The 25,185-nt window shown below is 40.8% G+C and overlaps 1 protein-coding gene across 5 annotated transcripts in view; it reads left to right on the top strand.

Moving 5' to 3' along the window:
• Positions 1–326: 326 nt before the first annotated feature.
• The window catches only part of Lifr (LIF receptor subunit alpha), a 68,604-nt gene continuing 43,745 nt past the window's right edge, over positions 327–25,185 (top strand). For 3 of the 5 annotated variants that reach the window (XR_003301948.2, XM_026401777.2, XM_026401778.2), the window contains exon 1: positions 327–623. The gene's annotated coding sequence lies outside the window, so the exon portion shown is untranslated. The remainder of the gene's footprint in view (positions 624–25,185) is intronic. The other 2 variants (XM_026401779.2, XM_026401780.2) reach the window with 1 other exon arrangement.

Raw genomic sequence — 25,185 nt, forward strand, 5'->3', positions numbered from 1 at the left:
TGAGGATTTGCACCAGCTCTGCGGCTCTGCACTCCCCGGCTGTTCCGTGACCTTGCGAGGTTGGCCTCACGACCTGAGCCTCTGGAAAGGCACCACCCTCGGCGCCGAGGCTCTGCGCGCCCGCGCTGCTCCGACTCCGGGGGCATTCGCGGGCCAGCACCGGGCGCGCGCGTCACGGCCGGGGGGATGGTGGCGGGGGCGCGCGGACGGTTTCCGGCGGGGGCGCGGGCGGCGGGGCGGGGCCGGGGGCGGGGCCGGGGCCGCAGCGCCCCCCGCCGAGCGGCGTGCAGGCGCCGCCCCCGCGCGCCGCAGTCCGAGCTGAAGCCTCTCGGCCGTGGCGGTGGCGGTGGCAGTGGCGGTGGCTGTTACCGTTGCCTCCTGGAGGCTCTGGTGCGGCGGCGGCTCCAGGGTTCGCAGAGGGCAGCGGGCCGCTTTCGCCCTTGGCTGCTTGGAGCAGCCCAGCTCTGAGGTAGGGGAGGCGAGACGGCGGTGGCGCTGGGTAGTGCCCGGCCCCCTCCTTCGCAGCTCCAGCCCCCGGGCGGCTGCGGACTCCGGGTTGCCCCGGGGCGGCGGCCGCGGAGCAGACGGCGGGGGATGGCGAGATAGCGGCGCGGGAGCGGCGGGTGAGTGCCGGGGCCAGGGGGCCGCCGCGCGGGGCGCGGGAGTGGGAGCTGCGGAGCCAGAAGCCGAGTCCCGTGGGCGCGTCGCCGCGAGCGCCGGTCCCGGGCTGGGTGGGGAGCCGCACTCCGGGCGGCTCGGGTCCCGGGGTCTAGAACGGTCCAGGGCGAGTGACCTGCAGGAAGGCGCTGCGGGGCCCAGGGTCACTGTGGAGACCGGCTCCCCCGGCTCAAACTTCTGCCCCACCAAGGACAGTAAGTTCTGAGGCCAGAGGTTACCTGGGGGATGGGAAGGAGCTTTGATTTTTTTTTTTTCTTTTGGGGATGTGATCTGCCAAATGATATTTAGTGCTCCTGTACCTGGACACCTCGTTAAAATAGTTCCTTCTCCTTTCTGTATTTATAGTGCATTCGACTTACCTATTTTTTTATGTGCTTATATCAGAAGTCTCAGTACTCATTAAATCCAAAGTTAAAGTGTTGACGATCAAGTTGGGCTTAACGAAAGGTGTCATTTCTGATGTGTTGTCAGAAGACACAAAGCTGGAATCATGAATTCAGACCCCCAGAAAACTGCACATCAGGGGTGGTCCACTTAGTCGAGGGCTTGAATAATGTGATTTTGGTTCCCACTTTCAACTACCAAAAATATGAGGTCTTTAATTTGCAATCGGGTATCTTTGTGCTCCTTTTCTATGTGTGTTTAATACAGTTAGATATTAGTATAACGTGTATTGTTATTGAGTGACGTAGATATGGAAATGACTTCTTTGCGTTTCTTTTTATGTAGTCTTTTAAGATAGTGTATCAACAGAAGTTCCAGTTTAAAGTTTGCCTTCCAATTTGTCTTCAGTTTCTTATTTAATTCCAAAAAGTATTTGCTTAGAGTCAAATTAATGTGCTTAATTAATATCATCCAGTTGGAGATTCAAAATTGGTGCCAAAATTAAATTCAAAGCAAACTTCCCTTGCCCACAAGTGAAAAATAAAGCGTTTTTTTGGAGGGCAAATGATGCTTGCCCCTCCCCTTAAGTGATGATACTGCCACAAATCTGAAATCATATTTCACTAATATCAGAAGGTTCCTTGTCTAAACCTGGCAGAGGAAAGGAAACCTAAGTATAGTCTGTGCTTTTAAAAATCTGAGAATGTCCTCCTACTTGTTTCTTATGCTGACTTTCTGTTTTATAGACAGGTGGAAACTGTTTATTTGGAGGCCTCATTAGGTAATTACAAACCAATTTAAATATTATGTAAGTTTTCAAGGTGAACCGAGCAGCTGTTTCATCTCCAAGAATTGAATTGAGGTGTATTTGCTTTGTAATAGGTAAGATCACAAGTGCACCTCTAATTAGTGCAGACTGTATTTTCTTCTGGGAAATGAGAATAGGCAGTGTGCTGTTAAAGGAGCAAAACTTTTGTGATTTTTGCAAACTTTTGCTTCTGAATGGTCATCCTTGATGAATATGTTGGTAATAGTATAAATTGCTATATTAAAATTTATCATATTTGTGAAATAGACAATGCATGCACATTGGAGAAATTCAATAATCTTAAAATAATACAGAGTAAACAGTATACCTCTTTCCCACCATCTCCCACAGCACCCAGTTGTCCTTCCCAGGAACCAGGGTTACTGGCTCCTTGGGTCTTTCTTTCCAGACACAGCCTAATGTTCTCATAAACATCTTGTATGTGTATTTATTTTTGTCTTTGTACAAATGAGGACACATTGAATATTCATTTCTGCACCAGCTCCTTTCCCCCTAGTGCTAAATCATGGCAGTCTCTATCAGTACCTAAGGGAGCCGTCTCATTCTTTCACAGCTGCTGAATAAGCCATTAAGTATGAACCATAATTTATTTACCTTCTTCTTTATTGACATGTGTGTGTATATTGTTTCTAATATTCTGCTGTAAAGTTATTGTAAAGCATTAGTTTTTGAGGTTTTTAAGTGGATTTCCGATACTCCCAAGACCCAAAGGCAGTAGTAACTTGCTTCTTTACATCACATACCAGGACATAAATGCTCTCTCTTTCCCCATTGTACACCATTTAAAAAAAAAAAAATTTATAGATGGGCAGAATACTTTTATTTTATTTTATGTGGTGCTGAGGATCCAACCTAGTGCCTTACATATGCTAGGCCAGTGCTCTGCCACTTAGCTACAGCCCCAACTCACACCATTTGTTTTTATACCTCTGAAGTGATCTGTAAGGATCTTTAGCATATTTGCTACGAAGTGTGAGCCATGATGGTCATTTCCCTAATAATAGCTTAGGTCTTTGAATAAAAGGAAGGAACAAATATATAATTTTAAGAATAAACTGTAAAGAAAAATTCTTACCAATTTAAATATTTTTGAACAGATAGAGAAGGCTCATAGTTCTGATTAAATTTAGAAGAGGAGGACAGTTTTGTGTTTCATAGAGTTAGTTTGCCATTTGGCACTAAAAATCCCACCCTTCTGTAGATGATTACCAATATCCATATGTTAATGTTGTTAATAAAATGGTTACAAACTTTATAGTTTGGGGTGGGCTATTAGTAACTCCTGAGGAGAAGGATGCTTTAAAAATATTTGGCTTTGTTCTTGTTCTTAAAATAAAAATCGAGGTCTCTTAGAGTGCTTTGAAAACAAAGAATTGTAGAAGTAATGCTAATACTAAAAATTAGCCTAATGCATTATAAAGTTTGACACTTGTCAATATGAGCTTTAGTATTTTCATTATGCATTTATTTATTTATGTTTTGAGGGTTATAAGCTATGATCTTTTGAAAAACTAATTTCTTTAAAAAACTGACCCAGTCTTTTAGCATTTAAGGTGTTTTTCTCCTTTGTTATTTGGTTCCTGTCATTGTGCTTATGCTGTCTATATTTGTTCTTCTTAAGTAAATATTTATCAGACATCTGTTAATATTCCAGGCACCTTTCTAGGGACTAAGATATAGTGGTGCGTGGGGCAGACAGACCTGACTGTGAGGTCACATCTGAGTTGGGAAGATGGACAAAAGGCAAAGGAACAATAAAGGAGATAATGTCAGAAAGTGATAAGTACTGGGAAATTAATCAAATAGGGCTGCTGTGGTGCAGGGGCAGGGTGGAGACTGGTGGCTTAGATTCAGTGGCTAGAGAATCTTCTTTAGGGTGGAAAGGTTCAAGCTGAGAGTTGGTTGAGGAGGAAGAAGCTGGAAGAAGGGTGGCTCAGGCAAATGGAACAGCAAGGGCAAGGGCCCTTGCATGCTTGAGAGACAGAGGGTCACTGCTGTAGGGAAGCTTCCAGGAGTGTGCTGGGATGGGTGCGCCATGTATTGTTGTAGGTCAAGAAATGTCTACATGAGTGGAAGAGAAATGAGGATGGTGGAGTTGCTCCATGGGCTGGGTACTCCAGAGGGGTTGGCACAGATCTGCAGCGTGAGGCACCACCTTATTCACAGAGTGGGCTGTGGCTGATAGTTAAAAAATAAATAATTGATCTAAGAAATAATCTTGCCTGATGTTGATCAAAGTACTTAGATTCCAGAGTCTTTTATGTGAATTTTCCAGCATGGCCCTGGCCCTTAACTTTACTAAATCTGCTCCACTGTTAACATACTCATATTGTTGCTTTAAGTCAATTGCATGCCATTATTCTATAAAATTTAAGTATGAAACCTTTAAAACACACTTTTCCAATAAATTACAGTGATTCCTGAGAAATTTAGCATTCTATTTTTATTTCTGTGGAATAGCCATTTACTTAAGTCTAAAATTTTTAAAGATTCCTTTTTAGCATATTGAATGCTTCAATTCTTTAGGACAGAGGACAGACTAATGAGTGGATAAAACATACATACTTATGCAGGTACTTTTATTCTCACAGGAGGAATGTGTATGTGCTCTATTTTAGGAAATATCAGGAACTTATGGTATTTCCTCTTCCTAACTTCTGTTTGTTGTTCTAAATATATGTTCCTTTATATTAATTGAACGCCTGGGAAATGAGTTTTATGCCAAGCAATTGTTGTAGGTGTCTAATAAGAATATCATGACTGTGAGCTCCTGTGAATATTAGGAGTTTAAATTTGTTAATTTTAGAATAAGAGCTTATAAATGTGTTAATTTTGTATTCTACTTGGTTGATAGCTGCACATAGTAAGTTGTTTCCAGGTAGGATAATTTTATCTAATCATATTTTCCAACTTTTTCTCTCAATTCTGTGAAAATTCTGTGTAAAGCATAGATTTTTTTTTTTAAACTCTTCAATCTTAAGCCAAGTAGCCTTTGTCCTTTGTCCTGACACTTGGAGTAAAAGCTCTTCAGGCAAACAACCGAAGCACAGCACTGTTGTGTTGAATTTAGAGGCTTAGAAACATGAGTTAAAGTGCTTCTACCAACTCTTTTATATTTCCTCTTATGAACTGTAGAGATTCAGGAATTCCAAATTTGTTTTATATTGCCTAAAATGATTCACATACATTCTTCTAGTAATATGTTGCTGCTGATGTTGTTCAAATGAGCAAAGCTCATTTTTATTAGCTACTGTGTTATGGTTTGATGTGGGAAGTGGAGGAAGAACTTCTGGTGGGTGATTTTTTCATGTACTTTTGCACAGAGGTGATAAAATCTTAGCTGCTACTTATTCTTCTGGCTGATGAGGCACACACAGAGAGCACACACGTGGAATTGACATGTGTGCCCAGATTTTAGAACTCTTAATGTATTGTAAGTGGCAGTATCCTGAAGGGCCACTAGGAGGCAATATCATTTCCTAAAGGTGTGTATGGCATGGGTGCTTTGAGATACTGAGACCCTTGCTATGCCTTTCTCTAACCACTCCCCAGAGCAACTTCTCTAAGGAGTCCCTGAATCCCAGGACAATTGAAATGGTGGTAGCAGGAATGTCTGGTGGAAAATAACCTGTGGTGACAGAAGCAGTGCTTCCCATTTCTAATATTAGAAATGCCAACAGGGCTGTGACTTGTGGACATTCTGTGTGTGCTTGTTAAGTTGGGGGTGGGAGTAAGCTGGAGTGAGGTGAGAATGGCCACCAGGACTTCAGTGCTACAGCTCCTGGAGGCAGTCACTGTAAACTAAGTGCCACTGTAAACTAAGGCATAAGGACTGGGTGCCAGATGTTTGCATGCAGCAGGCTTGGAGAACATGGGCCTGCCATGCTTTATGCCTTTGTGTTTGTAGTACAGTACAAAAATGAAGGAGGTGAGGGGCAGGGGCTGTGGCTAGTGGTAAAGCTCTTGCCTGGCATGTGTGAGGCACTGGGTTCAATTCTCAGCACCACATAGAAATAAATAAATGTCTATCAACAACTATAAAAAAAAAGAAAAAATGAAGGAGGTGAGAATATTTGAGAAACCTCTCCAAAGAAACAAAGTTGGAAGCATCAATTATCTAACTGGACCTTTATTCTGTTTATTTCTTGAAGGTGCCTGGCTCATCAGAGTTTTACTGCTCATGTAAAATTGTTTTTTTGGGAGAACCTTATTCTGATTTTATGGAAGAAAACAAAACTCAGATAATAGAAAAGTTAAGCATTCAAATTAACCCAAGGAAAGTATAGAATATGAGAAGCCAGAGGAAAACAGAACATCTAGTTACTTCTTAAGTTCACAAATAAAGAAACTAAGACCAAGAGGCATCATAATATGCCCAGAAACCTAGTAGTTGCTGACTGGCATCATAACCATGGTTTGCTGAATCTTAACTGCAGGGTTCTAAGTGCCCCTCTAGAGCAACACCATTGAGGGTTCACTACTGTTTCCCCAGCATTTGGACAGTGCCCAACACACAGCAGGAACCAGATATTTGTTGAATAAATGAACATCTAAAATAATTTTGAGAATTTCAGGTTGTCACATTAACTGTGAGATAATGCTTGTAAAATTTGAAAGACTATAGAATTTCATGTTAAAAAAAAGTAGGGTGTGTTGCTATTAAAACCCCAACTTTTAAGCATAATATTAGCCAGGTAGGCAAACATAGGTTTCACTTATTAGCTTGGCACCTTTTGAAGTATCATTTCACTAGATTGTTCTAGTTAAGTCTGCTGGTGCCTTGTAATTAAATATGTATGTCCTCCATTTGAAAATGTATAAACTATAAAATCAAACACTGGTTGCCTGAATTGTTTGCTGTTTTCTTAGATGTGCTTTATCAATGGTTTCACTATTTTTTAAAATTGATGTCCATATAGGGATGTGGTTGTTTAAAAACAAATCTAGCTGACCCTGGAGGGGGTATGGAAATTGTCACTTTCAAATGCTGCTGGTGGGTGTTTCAATTGTAACTTTCCAGGAGGGCAATTTTGTGTTACTCATCAAAAGCCTCAAAAATGTGCCCTGTCCCTTAGTCAGGCATTTCCACCACTAGGAATTTAAACTAAGGGGGAGGGTAACCATGTGTGCAGAGAACAGCGTATCATGGTGGTTCTTGCCTGCATAGTGTGTGTGCAACATACTTCTAATGGGAGCTTTTTCTTTCCCACAGTGATTCTTAACTTGTGGGGATATATCGAAATCTGGAGGGGTGCTCTTTAAGTTTGGAAAACACTTGCCTCCAGATGCTGGTGGCCTCCACAAAAATGCATATAACAAAATCCTCTCTGATTTGCAAAAATGATTTTTTGTAACTTTGTTATAATCTAGGAGCAACTAAATTGCTCCATAATAGGGAGATCCATTAAGTGAATTGTGGTGTACAAGGGTAATGGAATACTCTTTGTTCATTAATAGTGATGCAGGGAGTATTTAGGGATGTGGAAAGATACTCAGAGTTTGCAAACTGGAAAAGCAGATTGCAAATCAGCAAGTTAAGTTGATCTAACCTTTTTGTAGTTGTTTTTTACATATGATATAGAAAAATTCCAGGAAAATTACATGCCAAATGTTTGGTGAGGTTATTTCTCTGTGTTAAAATTATAGCTGGCTGTTAATTCTTTGTACTTTCCTTAATGTCCAGTAGATCAAGCACACCATGAAGTAAAAGGACTAGGATCGGATCCCATTTCCCATTTGCTGTTTGAACTTGGGCAACTTCTCTGTTTCCTTCTCTGTAACATGGGAATGATGGTCCCAGCTCCCGGTATCTGTAGGGTAGTTAAGTGTTTGAAAAATGCTGCCTATTTTCACTGGCTTGATATGATAACTAAAACCTGTATTATATTCCTAGTAATATAGGATTTATAAGCAGAATGATTTTTTTTTCAAGTTATATCAAACCATCATGAAAAGCATTTTAGGGCATTCTGACAGAATATTTCATTGCTTCAGGCTACTTGGAACTATTTTGTTGTTATTTATTTTAAAAATGAAATGTTTTGGGGTTGCAGATATATTTGGTTGTGAGTTGAATATATTATTTTCTTCCTGAGTGGTCTTGAATAACCCTGTGTAAGTGCTTGAAGGTTGAGGTTCGATTTTCCTTTCCTTTTATGGGAACAACAGGTGATTTACTCAGTCACTATTGAATATCTTTGCTTTTCCAGGCACTGGGTAGGCATGCCTCTGCCCTCTGAGTAACATATGGGAAATGACCAGTACAGTTCAGATCCAGGAGGCGCAGTCAATAAATGGTAGTTACCACAGTTAACAACCAAGTAATCCTCATTTCCTCTCTTGAAATTGTAAACAAAATCTTGTTCTGATGTTACTTTTCAGTGAACACAAACACTGCCTCCTACTTATTGAACCAATCATATGAGCAACAGCTAGATTATTTCACCTTGTTGACATTTACGGATGATTTAGTGATGACTTACATTAAACACGTGTGAGAATGTCCTAGGTTAATAGTCTTAAAATTGCTACTATATCTTCTGTGAAGGACAGTCTTTCCTGACCTCAAGTAAGACTTCATGCCTTTTTTTAGATTATTTTATGTTAAATTAGTGAGAATGGGTTCCTCCTAATAAATCTGTGATGCATGGAATTCACAGATAGACTACCGAAGAAATCCCAGCACATGATCTTACTGAGAGACAAGGGCAGTAAAGCATATATTAAAATTATGTCTGCATTTGCCAAGATATAAAACTACATTAGTTCTGCAATTCTATGTTCAGGCAAATTTTTTTAAAGTTGGCAACAATTGTAAATGGCATATACTTTGTATATTTGTCCTATGTACATATACAAGTTTAATGATTAAAAAGTAAAACCTTAATAATCATGAAAGATACCTCGTGGAACATTTGTGACAAATACATTTTGTACTTTATTTCCTCATCCAGCTAATAAAAGAAGGTGGAAAAGTCATGGAAGGTTAAGTCTCATCACAGGTTGGGGCCCACCAGCAAGGTCAACATTCGATTCGATTCTTATTCTATGTCACATTTTCTGTCCGTATCATCACTTTCCATGGCCCATTTACTCCCCCTCCCCCGACTGGAACCAGCAGTTAGCTGTCTTTTGGGGGGATGAGTCCCTGTCCTGAAGAAGCACTGTTTCTTCCCAGTGAGCTGCACTGAGTAGGCCATAGTAGGTGAGAGCAGCTGTGAGACATGCAGACGGGGACCTGTGGGCTGCACAGGACTTAGCCAGCTCACCCTTTCCCCAAGGCCAGCCTCAGTCAAATTACAGATGACTCTGTTTTGGAACTTTTCAGCTCACTTAAGAATAGCCAAAAGCTGTGACTGCTGCTCTCATGCATGCCATGAGCTTGCTGCTGGGATGAAAAACTCAGATGCTCACAGGGGCAGAGGAGGTCATTTAACTGCTGAAGTGGGTCTGACCTGCCTTCTGTCTTATGCTTTTGACAGAAACCATCAAAAATATTTCACTTTTTTTTTTTTTTGGTAACTTTTCAACAAGATAGATAACAGTGACACTCTAGATGGTAAATGGAAATGGAAACTTATCTCTGTTTGGGGACTGCCATAGTTTGGAGGCTGAATGTCCCCCAAGGCCCATGTGTGACAGGCTTAGTCACTAAGGTGGTAGAACCCTTAAGAGGGGCCTAGTGAGAGGTCTTTAGGTCCCTGAGGATGTGCCTTGAAGGGGGCTGTGGGATCTGGCGCGCGCACGTGCTCTCTCTCTCTCTCTCTCTTTTCCTGGCCATGAGGTGAGTGGTTTTGCCCCTTTATGTGGCCCATGATGGTTTGCTACCTTGCCACAGGCCCAGAATAAAGGGGTAAAATGATGAGAGACTGGAACTTCCAAAACTGTGAGCGACCAGAAGGCTTTTCTCTTTGTAAGTTGATTATCTCAAGGAGTTTGTCATAGTAAATTGAAGCTGACTAACACAAGGCCCAGTAAGGAAAGGTGAGAGAAGTGGACAGCTCTAGGGCAGTGCAATAATAGTTGGTTGCTGCCATGTGGGATGTGGGACAGGTATTTGTAGAGCTTCTGGATTTTGAATTTTAACTGTTCAGTTTGGGAATAGGCAGATAATTCAACTTTTTTGTTTTGTTTTGTTTTGTTAAAACATGTTTCAAGTAGAACATATGTCAAGTGAAACATCTAAATGCATGGGTCTCAAAATTATGAGTTTTAAACTATGATAACATTTCCTTGCCCATATTCTCCCTCATATTTTTTTCATGGCCAAGGAAGGTCACACTGGATAATCAATTTTGTTCTCCATTTTGTCATTTAACATTTTATGAAATGTTTTCCCAGGTTACTAAAAATTCTTTAGCATATCTATGTAATATTGATGTGTATGTAATATTCCATTTATTTGATCATTTACATTGTTTTTAACTTTTTAAATTTGTAATTATAAAACCACAGTTTTTGGAAGTCTTTGGGCATAAATCTCCCCCCCTTCAATATATTAGTCAGCTTTTCATCAGTATAATGAAATACCTCACACAGGTTATTTATGAAGACGAGGTTTATTTAACTTATGGTTCTGAATGTTTGGGTTCATAGTGTTGGCACAGGCTCAGTTCTGGTGAGGTCCTCCTCTTTCTCTGTCATTTTCACACCTGGGGCCTCCATCCCTGGCTCTCCCCATGGCAGTCCTACTTCTCATTGAGTCCGAGTGCGCACTCACTTTCTCAGAAAGGCCTCTCCCCATCACCCCAGGAAGGAGGACTGTCCCCTGCCTGCCTCCCCTGAGTCCCACAGTACCTCCCACACAGTCCTCACAAATTACAGTGGAGATGTGTGTATGTGGAAGAGCTTTTATCACCAAACAGGCTTGGAGAGACAGATTGGGATCCCACAATTCCTTTAGCGGTCATGCTCCCAATGACCCGGTGACCTTCCTGTAGGCAAACGTGATTGTTAAAGGTTCCACCTACTGGTACCACCACCTTGGGGACCCAGTCTCCCCTCCAGTGGACCTTTGGGGAGCACAAGTAAACCATATCCAAACTATAGCATCCCAGTAAGTTTCAAATTTTTAACCTTAAAATTGGTTTCCGGAGTCATAAAATTAAATAGATAGTTTGTATCATTTTGTTCCATGTTTATTTGAGTAAGAGGAAACAAAATATTGGTTTGTTTTATTAGCTGTTATTTGTTGCTTTGTGAATTATTTGTTTTCATACTGGCTTATTATATTTTTAAAAGTAGAAATGTTGTTTTAAAAATTATAAAGGTAAAAATGCTGATTTTATAAAAATTAAGAGAGTTCATAGAATATTAGTAAAAATTTTTAAAAATTCAGTTTCAGCACTCAGGTAACTCCATATAACTTTTTTTTATTCTTTTAGATTATTTTTATGCATATATATATCTATCTTTAATATAAATACCTTCAAATATATGAAACCATAAGTTCAGTTACATACATAGTTTGTATAACATGATTTAAAACCATGAAGATGATTGTATTGTATGATACATAATTCTGCATTATATTCCATTTATAAATACATCCATTATTCAGCTTATTCAACAAGTGTTTCCTGCGCACTCTTTGTGTGCCAGGCAGGTTTTCTAATTGCTGGGGGCTACGGTGCCAACTGAGGAAGGGGGTCTTTGCTTACCTGCTAGCTGGGGAGGATGGATGGCACACAAGGAATTACATGCAGAGCTGCCTGCAGACACTAGGAGTGCCCTGAAGGACGCTGTGGCAAAGGGTGAGGACTGTGTGGGAGGTACTGTGGGACTCAGGGGAGGCAGGCAGGGGACAGTCCTCCTTCCTGGGGTGATGGGGAGAGGCCTTTCTGAGGAAGTGAGTGTGCACTCGGACTCAATGAGAAGTAGGACTGCCATGGGGAGAGCCAGGGATGGAGGCCCCAGGTGTGAAAATGACAAATACAGATGCTCTGGAGCCAGGGGGTGACCAGGCCTGGTGTGTGAGGAATGGAGGGGGCTGCAGTGGCCGGAAGCCTGGGAGGGAAGGAGAGAGGCCATGCAGAAAGGAAGGCAGGGCCTGCCTTGTTCAGGGAGAGGGTGGAGAACAGGTTCAGTGTACTGTAAATCAAGAATATGTTTGGGTATAAATAAAGTGAGACTTGTGGTGAGAAATTCTGTGTACATCTGAGAGAAGGCTGGCAGAAAGTTGTATGTATGTCTGGGGAGAATTTGGGATAAACTTCATCTTCAGTACCTGTAGATTTCATTTAAATTAACATGGTCGTTTGAGAAATTATCAAGAGTACAGGAAGATGTGGGCTAGAATGCATGTGGAGGTACATTTTCTCAAGCCCAAAGTAATGGACATGCAGGTTATTTCTTTTCATTTATGTTGTGGATTGTATTTCATGAACATCTTTGTGCTCTTGATGTTATCTCCTGAGAAATATTTCCTAGAAATGGATTATAAATTGCATGTGAAATTCTTGGCTCTGAACCTAGCACACAGGGAGCTCGATAAACATTTGCAGTCTTGGTTATCATCATCATTATTGTTGTTACTATGTCACAGACTTTTGATTAGCAAGACCCCGGAGTCTCAGTTGCAAGCCTGGGTGCAAATTCTGTTTTTGCTTCTACCAGCCATGGACAAGTCACATAATTCCTCTGTTTCCTCATGTGTGATAGTGAAAGACAACAGTCCTCTTGAAGAGCAATCTGCCCCCATGGAGCAGGTGGTGGTGTCACTTTACACAAATGCAGATTGGGTTTCTGGACATCCACAGTCTCCTGAGCTTTGTTCTTATTACCCTTTTCCAGTTTGTAGTGGAAGTAGGGTTTCCCATAGTTTTCATGGCCATTGCCCATTGATCTTTTTTAGTATGTGAATCGCATATTTTTATTTCTATTAAAGGTATCCATCTTGCTTTAGCACCTTTTGGGGGGGGGATTTGCTTATGTATATGTACTAAGTACATTGACACTTTTTCTCAAGGGCAGAGATCTTCATTGTGCTCTGTTTGGTGAGAAAGATGGTTATGCATGGCATTTAATAGTACAAGGATATACATTAGACTACAAGGATACTATAGCAAGTTGTTTCAGGAGGGATGCGCTAAGCTTTTTGTTTTTTGTTTTTTTCCAGCAGTACAGATGGAATTCAGGGATGCTCTACCACATAACTTTGTTCTCAGCCCTTTTTATTTTTTATTTTTGGGACAGGGTCTTGCTAAGTTGCTGAGGCTGAGCTTGAATTTGCAGTACTCCTGCCTTAGCCTCCTGAGGGAGCTGAGATTACAGGTGAATCCCATTATGCAAGGCTGTGACTGAGCTTTGAAGAGCAAGTTAATATGTTGATATTTATGAAAGGGACAAAGAAGAATGGAGTGGGAAGGACGTAAGGATAGAGGAATGACCTCAAGGTGACAGATCCTAGCTTGTAGGTGAGACTCAAACCCAGGGACAGTTGGGGGAGGTGGGAGGAGATGGGATGAGCATTTAGGCTGGCATGAAACAGTGAAGAACTTTATGACATATTCAAGTTGGGACCTTTTTCTGAAGGCCACGGAGAGTTGTGGAAGATTTTGGATGTGTGAATTTGACATTTTTGCAGTGGGAATGTTTGGCATCCCAAGTCCAGTTGGGAGCATTGCAGTAAGTTCAGGCTGAGGTAAGAGGGCCAGCCAGGCTTGAGTCTGGAAGCTTGTCTTCTGTCCCTAGTAAAGTCCAGGCAGTGGCACAGACAGTGGTTATGACCAAAAGTGCCCTTCATGCTCATTTCACTGTCCTTTCTGTGAAGTTTTTTTTTTTATTAAATTTGAATAGTGAGAAAGCATTCAGTGTATTTAAAGTTGTCAAACACAGATTCATTGCCCTTATGTTCAAGTCACTAAAAGTTCAGATGGTCCTAAGTGTGGGTGGTGGTGTAAATAGGGAGTAGCGTGTCCTCTTGGAGAGATGGGATGAGAATACTTGGAGTAAGATTTATATTAAAGCAAGAATATATAAAGATCTGGACCATAGTGAACCAATAGTAATGATTATATTTCATATACATCTCAATGTTAGATTATGTATTATTTTTTTCAGACTAAAAAATGAATCCTCCAATTTAATACAACTAGAAGACAGGATTTTAGATACTGTTTATCTGATATAAAGTGAGGAGACAAAATGAGTTGTCTCTCTTCTTATTTGGTGACCACATGACAATTCTGGCCCATTTTATCAACTTCTTTTGATTATTTCCTACATGTTCCTGCTGTACTATCTCCTCCAGTCTGTATTTATCCATTTTCTGTTACCATTGTCATCATTTTATTTTGTCCCAGCCCTCTTATTTTGGACCCTATAATTACCTCTGCTAAATTTATTTTATTGAGTTAACTTATTGGATTAATTTGCTAGGGTCTTCATTATTACATATGGCATATTTGCTGTTTTGCACATTTACTTTTCATCCACAGATTTGATGAATACGATTTCTTTATCTTCATCTAGGACATTAATGAAAATGTTAAGAACAGCAGAGCTGTGTCACATCTATCTCTGTCACTTTTGTCCTGTTGATGTCATAATTCACACCATCTTTGAGTAAGGTTGATCAGAGCAGCCCTTTCATTCTGTTTATACAACCTGAATTTCTTCATCTTGTTTATAAGCATCTTTCAAGCATTAGAGAAGCTCTCATTCCAGCCAGGACACATGTTGTCTGTTTCTGACCCTTGCTTCCCCACTTCAGTACCTTGTCAAAGGAAGAGGAAAGTGGTTGACCAGGGCTGGCCTATGGTCCTCTTCTGGGATCCCTCCCTCCCTCCCTCCCTCCTTTCTTTCTTTCTTTCTTTCTTTCTTTCTTTCTTTCTTTCTTTCTTTCTTTCTTTCTTTTTCCTTTCTTTTCTTTTCTTTTCTTTTCTTTTCTTTTCTTTTCTTTCTTTTCTTTTCTTTCTTCCTCTGAGGATTGAACCCAGTGCCTCACATGTGAGAGGCAGACGCTCTACCACAGAGCCACAGACCTCTGGACTGTAGAACCTGCTCTCTTGAAAGAATTCCCCTCTCTCAGATAGTCTTGCCAAATATTGATAATTTCAGGTTCTCTTGTTTTTCCTTCTCTGTTCATTCTCATGAGGAAAACTCAGTTGAACCAAAGGTTAGGTATGGTGCTGCCATGTGCTCAGAAGTTGTCGACCTTGGTCTGAAGTGTGTTGTTTTCCTGCTGCTCCTGCTGCTCCTGTTACTCCCCCTCTTCCCCCTCCCCCCTTCTTTTTGAGAAGCTTTGATAATCTAAAATAATGCTTAGTCCAAGGAGAGGAATAGCTGGGTCCAATGGTGGTTCCATTCCCAGTTATCCAAGAAATCTCCATGCTGCTTTCCATATTGGCTGCACCAATTTGCAGTCCCACCAGCAGTGTATGAGTGTGCCTTTTTCCCCACATCCTCACCAACAGTTGTTGTTTGTCTTCATCATAGCTGCCATTCGGACTGGAGTGAGATGATAACTTAGAGTAGTTTTGATTTGCATTTCTCTGATTGCTAGAGATGATGAGCATTTTTTCATATATTTGTTGATTTATTGTATATCCTCTTCTGAGAAGTGTCTATTCAGGTCCTTGGCCCATTTGTTGATGGGGTTATTTGTTTTTTTCGGTGTTTAGCTTTTTGAGTTCTTTATATATCCTAGAGATTAGTGCTCTATCTGATGTGTGAGGGGTAAAAAGATTTGTTCCCAGGATGTAGGATCTCTGTTCACCTTACAGATTGTTTCTTTTGCTGAGAGAAAAACAGCATACTACAGGGACACAGCCACATCAATGTTTATAGCAGCACAATTCACAATAGCTAAACTGTGGAGCCAACCTAGATGCCCTTCAGTGGATGAATGGATAAAAAAAAATGTGGCGTATATACACAATGGAATATTACTCAACTTTAAAAAAGAACAAAATCATGGCATTTGCAGGTATATGGATGGCATTGGAGAAAATAATGCTAAGTGAAGTTAGCCAATCCCAAAAAAACAAATGCCGAATGTTTTCTCTGATATAAGGAGGTTGACTCATAGTGGATAGAGAGGAAGAGCTTGGGAGGATTATATTAATTCTAGATAGGGAAGAGGGTGGAAGGGAAAGGGGATTAGCAAGGATGGTGGAATGTGATGGACATCATTATACAAAGTACATGTATGAAGACTGGAATTGGGTGTCAATGTACTTTATATACAGAGATACGAAAAATTGTGGTATATATGTGTATTAAGAATTGTAATGCAAAAAAGTACATGTATAAAGGCACAAATTAGTATGGACATACTTTATATACAGAGATATGCTGTAAATGTGTAATAAGAATTGTAATGCATTCTACTGCTGTCGTGTATTTAAAAAAAATAAAATCAATAAAAGATTAAAAAAAATAAAATAATGGTTAGTTTTTTGAGGTCTGGGATTAAATAATACCATAAAGAAAAAGAAATCTTCTTTTGGGATGGGAACGTTTTCAGATTTTGACCCCAAAGAATGTTAAAATGTTCAAGCATGTTTTGGTCAACATCTGTGTACTGAAATATAAATTTAAAACAATTTATATTTTAAGTAGCAATCTGAGTGTTTTGTTAATTCCAGTACATTTTAAGGCAGGTTGTTAACTGGCACCTTAAGAACTGTATTTGGCCTGCAGATGTGTTTTGTTTGGCTTGCTTAATTTTTTTTTCTTTTGGAATTGGTTCCCAGCATTTAAAAATAAGGAGATTGCACATATAAAAAAGAAAAACAACAAAACCTTCCTTCCATATGGAGTCTTAATGGGAGGGGAAAAATTTTGGAAACATCCCCAGTGCCTGAAGGTGAGAGGGTTCCTACCAAGTGACAGAAACTCTGTCTCCCTATTCAATCTAGGTCGGTGTAGTCAGACTTAAAAAAAAAAAAAAAAAAAAAAAAAGCAGCAGCCTAGTTTTTTTTTAAGCATATGATAGCTCCATGACTATACCAGACCCTGTTCCTAAATGGTGTAAAAGAGACAGGGAGCTAGCTACAGGCTGCCTGTCACGTGGCCACTTGCACTCATTTCATCTGGCTGGCTCTGGAGGATCTTTGAATTTGCACCTGCTGAGTTAAGAGCTTACCCCATTAAAAGCATGCTTAGGGTTGGAAGGAGAACAGTAAGACAGCAGTTATTTTCCACTTTGTTCCCTAAACATAGACGGTCTGATCTTTGTCATGATTTGAGTGTTAGAAGTGCTTAGTAAAGCAAGAGGTATGTCCCCCAATAACATCACCCTTGGACAGGGTTGGGAAGAGCACATTTCTGATCATTCTATAGCTGCCAGTTCCTTGAGGTGACACACAAGGTGTCCTAAAAATAAAATTGCCATCAGTTTTTTCATGGCAATGGCATGTAAAGTAGGGAAAGCAGACCGTGGGGCATAGTGGTGAAATTAAAGAGCCAGGACCTGAGATGTTAGGTGATTTATCTGACTGAGGTCCTGTACCTGCCGCCTCATCAGTGGTGGAGTAGGTCCTGAAGCGCAGAGCTCCTGGCTGCAGTTCAGTGGGCTTTCTGTTCTGCCTTTGATAGTTTGGTGCTATGGTTTAGAGCTGGGATTTGTAGGCAGAAGCAGGGAGATCTGACCCAGCGGGGTCACCTCTTTGTCCTTAGTTCATTATTTTAAAAAGAAAGTGAACAGTGATACTGACCTCATAATACTGCAATGGAAATTAAATCCAATATCACATTTAAAGAACTTAGAAAAGCACTGGCTAGGGGCACTCGCCCAGCACTGGGTTTGAGCCTCAGTACCACATAAAAATAAATAAAATAAAGGTAGAAAAAAAAAAAGAATAACACTGGCTGAGTGCTGGACCCAACCAGATGCGTTGATCATCACCCTGAGAGCCAAGAGGCAGAGATGCCCCCAGAAAGGAGGAGGGATATAGCGGAAGGTTGATTTTGGACAACTGTCTGAGCTATTGATCCAGCAACCTCCTGCTTTTTGGCCTGGAACTTGATAAAAGATAAGGGTCAGAGATACAGATACTGTGTGAAGCCAAGCAGCTCACTGTAGAAGGTAGATATGTGCAGCCCTGTCGGGAGGTGTGGGATGAATCAAGCACTGATTGGAGGTACTTATGCCAGAAATGATTTGGGACAGAGGAGTGGGAATGGGAATAGAACAGGGGAGAATCAAAGCATGTTTGGAAAGTGCAGTTGGCTAGTAGGTGGGAATGGTGAGAAAAGAGGCATCAAGGATGACCCAGGCCTTTGTGGCCCAAAGACAGTAGTGCCGTGAGCCAAGTCTGGGGCACAGGAGAGCAGCTTTGGAGGGGAAAGTGAGTTTACTGTTGTATTGGAGTTTTTAAGAATTGGAAATATCCAAGTAGATACATATCATCAGAATATTTTGTCCTTCCTGAAGGGAACGTGCCTTGAATGGATTTGTGTAGATAGTAAGAACTTGTCCAGTAAGTGGTTAGTCGATAACTGGGGAGAAGCAATTCAGGAGCACAGATTGGGAAGTCATTGAAGTCTGAGTGGTGGTTAAAGCCACCAGAGTAGGAAAAATTGTTCAGTGAGAGAGTGAAGGGTGAAAAGAGCAGTGGGCTGGGGAGTCCCACTGAGCAGCTGGGAGGAAATGATAGCCTCATGGCTTCTGGGGTCAGGGAGGAAAGGGGTGGATTGTTTAATATATTTGGTTGGGATAAACCCTAACCATTTGGGAGAGGAGGGGAGAGCTGAGTTCCTGACTCATACCATATGCCGAAATTCATTTTATGTGGATTAAAGCTTAAAATGTTAAAAGCCTTAAATGTAACATGGGTGACAGTTAAGTTTAAGACCTTTGGTCAGAAACTACTGAGGACAAAATCGAGAAATCTGATTTAATGAAAAGTGGACAAAAGCCTTTTAGGAAAGTAGAAATGCAACTGGAAAATGGATTTATCAGATAAATAGTTAATATGCATATTATGATATTTCTTCCTTATCAAAAAGTAATGAAGAGTTAATGTCCAATTAGAAAAATAGGCAAAAGAGAGAATACACAATTTACAAATAAGGAATAGCAAGTTACAAATAAGCATGTGAAGTAAATAAAATGTAGTTCATAATAGCTAGTAGGGATTTTTTAGAAAAAGACAGTTCTTGGTGTTAGTGAGAGGGCAGAGAAACAAATACATGTTGAGCATCCCTAGTAAAAACTCCAGAATGCTTAAAAACTTGAAACTTCTGGGGTGTTAACATAATGCCACAAGTGGAAAACTCCACACCTGACCTCTTGTGGTGATTTGCAGGTGCATAGAATTATCTTCATGCTGTGTGTGTAAGGTGAATATGAAAACATAAGTGAATTTCACGTTTAGACCTAGGTTTCATCCCCAAGATATTTTATTATGTACATACAAATGTTTCAGAATGCAAAAAAATCCAAAATCTGAAACATGCATTTTTAGATAAGGAACATTCAGCTTGTCCTGAAAAATGGAGATGCTTCTGATTATTTTTGAAGGTAACCTTTTATCATGCTTTCTTTCTTTCTTTTGAGACACAGATTTATTTAGGAAAGCAGATACATATTCAGGGGAGAATGTGGACCATCTCCAGAGAGATGGTCCACATTCTCCCCTGAATATGTATTTGCTTCCTTGCATATTAAAGATCTCTTGGAGGAATGTTCTTCAAGTTGTTTAACAATAAAGTATTTCATCCTTGTAGTATAAGAAATATTGGATAGACATGTTGGATAGACATGTATTAATATTTGTGAGGCCATTACCTGTTAGTCATGCTTACAGCCTGGTTGAGGTGAAAGATGAGTAAACAGAGACTGCTTTTAAGAGTCATAAAGTATCCAGCAAGTCCTGAAGGTTATGAAAAAACTGGAAGTGTGGGAGTCACTGCAGGGGACAGTCTGTGGGGACCATCTTTGCGGGGAGGCACTGAAACCTAAGGGAGTGTGGAGTGTTTAGAGGTATGGAGGAGTTAGACTAAGGGGTCCATTTGAAGGTCTTTTTGTACAACATGTGTTTTGATCAGTTTTTTCACTGCTGTGATCAAAAGACCTGACAAGAGCTGTTTTATTGGCTGAAAAGTTTATTTGCCACTCAAGGTTTTCAGGGGGCTTAGTCTACAAATGGCTGACTGTTACTCTGGGCCTGAGGTAAGGCAAAACATCATAGCAAAAGGGTCTAAAGCAGGAAGGCAGCTCAGGACATGGTAATCAGAAGAAAGCAGAGAAATAGATGAGCTCCCTCTGCTTACCAGGTATGAAATATATACCCCAAAGGTATGCAGCCCCCCCCCCATGACCTAACCCCTGTCTGTCTATAATTATCACCCAGTTAATCCATTCAAATGGATCAATGCATTGACAAGGTTAAGGCTCATAACTCAATCGTTTAATCTCTTAACTTTCTTGCATTGTCTCATACATGAGCTTTTGAGGGACATCACAGATCCAGACCATAATAACATGGAACTGGAGCTTCAGGTCAAAGCCTTGGGAAGCCTTCAAGGAATTTTGAGCACAGTGATGATGTATTCAGTATGTTTTGACATTCTGAGGTCCATGCTAGACAGGCTCTTTAATTAACATAGAAGTCCTTATTGCAGTGAAGATTAGCAAAGCTGACATGTAAAACAAAAATTCTGGAAGACAGTATATGGAAAAAAGTTCCTAGGAAATGCAGAGATAGTAAGAAAAAAATTAATAAACACATTCAATTTGAATCATAGACCAAAAAGTCATTTTGAGGAATGGATATCCTGTAGTATCCATAGTGATAGATACATTTTCATGACATGGCAAGAGTTAAATTTCCATATTACTCTCCTGCTTGCAGAGTGCAGATTACAGTCTGATACAGTGGAGTGAATCCCTCAGCAGCTGAGCTGTCCTCCACCTCAGGCTCCCAAACATTCTCAGTGCATGTGCCACAGCGGTTCACAAACAAGGTTTTTAATTAATTGATCAATCTATTTATTTATTTATTTGTTTTTGATACTGAGGAATGAACCCAGAGGTGCTTAATCACTGAGCCACATCCCTCAGCCTTTTTAATATTTTATTTAGAGACAGGGTCTCACTAAGTTGCTGACTTTGAACTTGTGATCCTCCTGCCTCAACTTCCTGAGTCCTTGGGATTACAGGCTGTGCTACCTCATTAATAGTTTTCAGTGCCCCCAGTCCAAAGAATTATTAACACTTCATTTTATGAAGCAGTTAGGTCTAAACAACTTAATATGTTTTTATGACCTAGTACTTTAGTAGTAATTTGAAAAGTAATGCAAATCAACTTAAATGGAAAAATAATATTTTTATTTTATTCTTTAAAAGCTTCAATTACTGGCAATGTGTGAACCTACTGAGATCTGCATAGTTTCTTAAACTTTGGAAACAAATTGGACACCACCACTCTTTTTCATTTCTATTTTGATTTTTAGGTGGTCCTTGTATTTTTTCCTGAGCAATCAACAACTTCTCTCCATTTTACCAAAGGTATATCATCTTTGTAAAGAATATAACATGACCAAATGTTGAAACTGAATCTACCTTGAGCTAAAGGTTCTCATAGTATTGGACACATGTTGCTTTGTTGCCTTCCAGAATTTAAAAATATCTTGTGATAGCCCTGTTAGTTTGCTTTGGCACCTGGAGGTGCCTCAATGCACAGTTTAGGAACCACAGATCTAACTTGTGTTCTGAGTATTGGCAACACCCGGATTACCGTGCAGCCTAACAATGAAAGTATACCATGTGCGTGTATGATCATTTTGCCAATGGGCCAGAGATGGTGCACACCCTGTGAAAGAGATGTGATTGTGGAAACAGAAGGGGCATCCCTCCTTCTGGGGATTCTCAGAGGTGATGATGAGCTCTTCATACCTCCTGGCTGGACAAGGGTATAGAAGGGGTGCAGAAAGAATTAGGCAGAGGGAAAACAGGAGCCAGTTGGGGAGTTATGGAGGGTCCAGCAGCTTGGAAAACTGTTAATTCTACTGTGACCTGGAGTGAGATCCTGACTGGGTGCAGAGCCTCTTTCCCAGGTTCAAACTCTAGTTTCATGGCTACATTCTCATTCTCTCTCCTCTCTGTGTGTCTCCTTTCTTTCCTCTCTGTTTTCTACCTCAGTTAGGTGAATCAAGTCCTCCAGAAACTTCCAGAGAAAAGGTACATGAAAGGTGTATCTTTGAAATCTGGCATGTCTTTTGTAATGTGTTTTTTCTTCTCAGTTAATAGAACTCAAGTATAGTATTCAAGCGTGAAAATAGTTTTCACTTGTATTAGGAATGTGTTCCTTTTTGCTTTCAGTGCTAAGAAGCCTGACATGCCCCCCCCACCCCCGACCCCCGGCCCCGAGAATATTTACAGAACACACACCAGTGTTCCAGGCACATCACAGTTGGCTCTGGAGATAGCGTTGTCACTCTCCCTGTGTTAGAGCGGAGGGTTTGTCCATGCTCACACAGCAAATCCAGAGTCCTGCTTCAGTGAACTATTCTGATACTGTTCTTATTGGGAGCCCTTTTGTATGACTCTCCCTCCCCGAAAATGTTTAAGATTTTCTTTTATACAGTTATTTTGACGCTCAGTAATGTACCTTGGTTTCACCTTTTCAGATTTGTTGTGCTGTGTAGGTAGTAGACTCTTTGAGGATTAGATTTTTGCAGTTGACTATATATATATAATTTGTATACCTCTTTGATTTCATAATGTCTCTTCATTAATCTTGAAACACCACTTCCTTCAAGCTTCCCTGTTTCTAAACAACCAGTAAAGTCTCTTTACAAAGCCTGCTCTCATCCAGTGTTCCCAGGTGAACATCCCGACCATCAGAGTTCCTGAACACAGCCGTTGTGTTCCTGCAGAGCCACCTTCAAGGGGGTACCCCTAGGAGTTTAGGATCTTGTGGAGAGAATGGGCTTAGGAGAATGTTGTGGGTCAGAGTTTTTAAAACAAATTTTCCTCACAGGAAACAAAAGCAAGGAGTTCTGAGAAGAATGTGAGAACAGTGTGGGTACTGTCTCCCTCTAGTCATTCCCTAGCCCAGGTAGCTCTCAGCATCTCCTGCTTGGCTTTGTTTTGCCTTAGTGTGGGACAGAGGCTCTTTCTGGTGCTCCAGCTCTGTGTTCAGTGTCTTTTGTGCATTAGTGACAAGGACCTAATCTCACTGTGCTGTGAAAAGGATGAGGTGTGGAGATGGAAGACCTCTGGCTGAGCAGGTGCTTCCCAAGGCCCCTCACCCTAATCTCCTCCAGGGCAGGTGCATGCCAGCAGGATGTGGGAACACAATCCTGCAGACTTCCTTCTCCCTCCACTGAACTGTCTGTGCCCCACCCCCACCAAAGAGAGAGTGAGAAAGAGAGAGAAACGGAAATACAGAAATAGACTAAACAAAATATACTGGGGCTATAATTTCTGGCTTTAGTTTTACTTGTCTCTGCTCAATTTTCTTAATTTCCCTCAGGAGAAATGTCCAAAATCCAGGTGTACTGAAACTCGAGTGCTCAGAGCTAAGAGAAAAGCATGCTTGGGTGTATGATGCACACACCACCCTCATGGGAGGGACAGGAAGCTGAGGGGTCACACGTTGACAGGATGGGAGCTCTTCCCCCTGGGGCCAGCCTTGGGTTCTGCTGGGCTGTCGTGATGCCCAAGGTGGAGGTCGGCTTGCATGTGAAGAAACAAAAACCCCCATGTCGCAGTTGTATAAGTGGATTCTGCGTGATCACATTCTTAAACAGAAGAGTTTACTGGCAATTTTTTTAATCCTTTGAAATAATCACATTCATAGGAAGCAATCTAGTGGCCCTCAGGCAGGCACAGTCTGAAGGTGTATTTTGTTGGCCTTTAGAAATGAATTGGCTACTACATTTTAAGAATTTCAGCATTTTCTGGAAAGTCTCCGATCTTCTTGCAGTAAAAAATGAGAAGATTTGGCAGAATAAGGCCTGTGGTTACTGCCTTAGACTCAGGTAGGCTGAGGTCTGTCCTGCCTGTTTTGCCCCCTAGGCATTTGCATTGACATCTGTTGGGATGTCAAAGGGAAGCTATCCTAATTCTGAAAGTTAGGATTCTGTACAGATTTGTTCTCTAAGAAATAAGGCATTAGTGGGAGTAAAAGTAAATTCTGATTGTGTTTCAGAATTAAGAAGTAAGCTGTTTCCCAAGCATTTTTTTTTTTTTTTTTTTTTTTTTTTTTTTTTTTTTTTTTTTAGATATTGGTGTACACAGTGTCTTTATTTTATTTCCATGTGGTACTGAGGATCGAACCCAGTGCCTAACGCATGCCAGGCGAGCACTCTACCACTGAGCCACAACCCCAGCCCAAGCATAATTTTTCTTTTTCTTTTTTTCTCCCTGAAAGTACGTTGGAAGATTTTGTTCTTATGTTGTTCTGACCCTCAAATAAGTCCATTTGCAAGTTTACCTTGGTAGGTAAGCCAGATCTATCATAAGCATAATACTGTTTTCCCCCAATTACTTGCTCAAAATTTTGTTAAGTCAGTGTTCTCATAAAAGAAAGTCTTCTTTATTACCCTGCCTTTTCTAAGTTGAGCAGATTTTGGTGACACTGCCATTGGTACCTCTATTGCTAAGCACCCCATCCTAATGCTGCTCCCAGACTTCCTAGGAGGCTCCTTGTGGGTGGCCACTGCTGGCTAGCCAGTCGCCATTTGCAAGCTTGTAGCCTACCAGCAGGAGTGGAATGTTACATATTAACTTTGGGAAGTCTCCTATGTGGATCCTGAGTAGAGCTTGCCTCTGTGCTGCAGTGCCTCAGGCTCAGGCCCAGAGGGATTAAGTGATTTACCCTCAGTCATTCTGCTAATTAGTAATGGAGCCAAGATTAGAGTCTAAACCTGGCAGCACCTGGTCCTGAGTGCTTCCTCACTGCCTCTCTCTGCCCCCTCATGCCACTTCTTCCTGGCATTGCAATAGGGCAGGCATCTCTTTCCAGAATAACTGTAAATTTGTAGTAAGGTTTTGTTTCATTTCAAGATAATGTTTAACCTATCAGTGAGCATAGTTCATGATTACTTTAGTCAGGGTTTGAGTTTTAGGGGTTGGTTTGTACTCCTTTAGTAAGTTATTCCAGTACAGCTGTGTAGTTATATAACTTCAGCAAATTGGTGTTTTAGACATTCCATGAATATATTTTCATTCTAATAAATAAGCTTGGTGACACTGGACTTGACTAGGAAGTTTTTCATTCACAGAAAATAGCTAGACATTTTCAAAATGTGTGCTTGTATGTCATAATTACTTAAACTGTTTGGGATTCATTTCCTGGCTTTTTGACAGTACTTAACGATAGGCACAAAGGGAACATTCA

Source organism: Urocitellus parryii, chromosome 1 (genome assembly GCF_045843805.1).
Source record: "Urocitellus parryii isolate mUroPar1 chromosome 1, mUroPar1.hap1, whole genome shotgun sequence".
Classification (NCBI taxonomy): domain Eukaryota; kingdom Metazoa; phylum Chordata; class Mammalia; order Rodentia; family Sciuridae; genus Urocitellus; species Urocitellus parryii.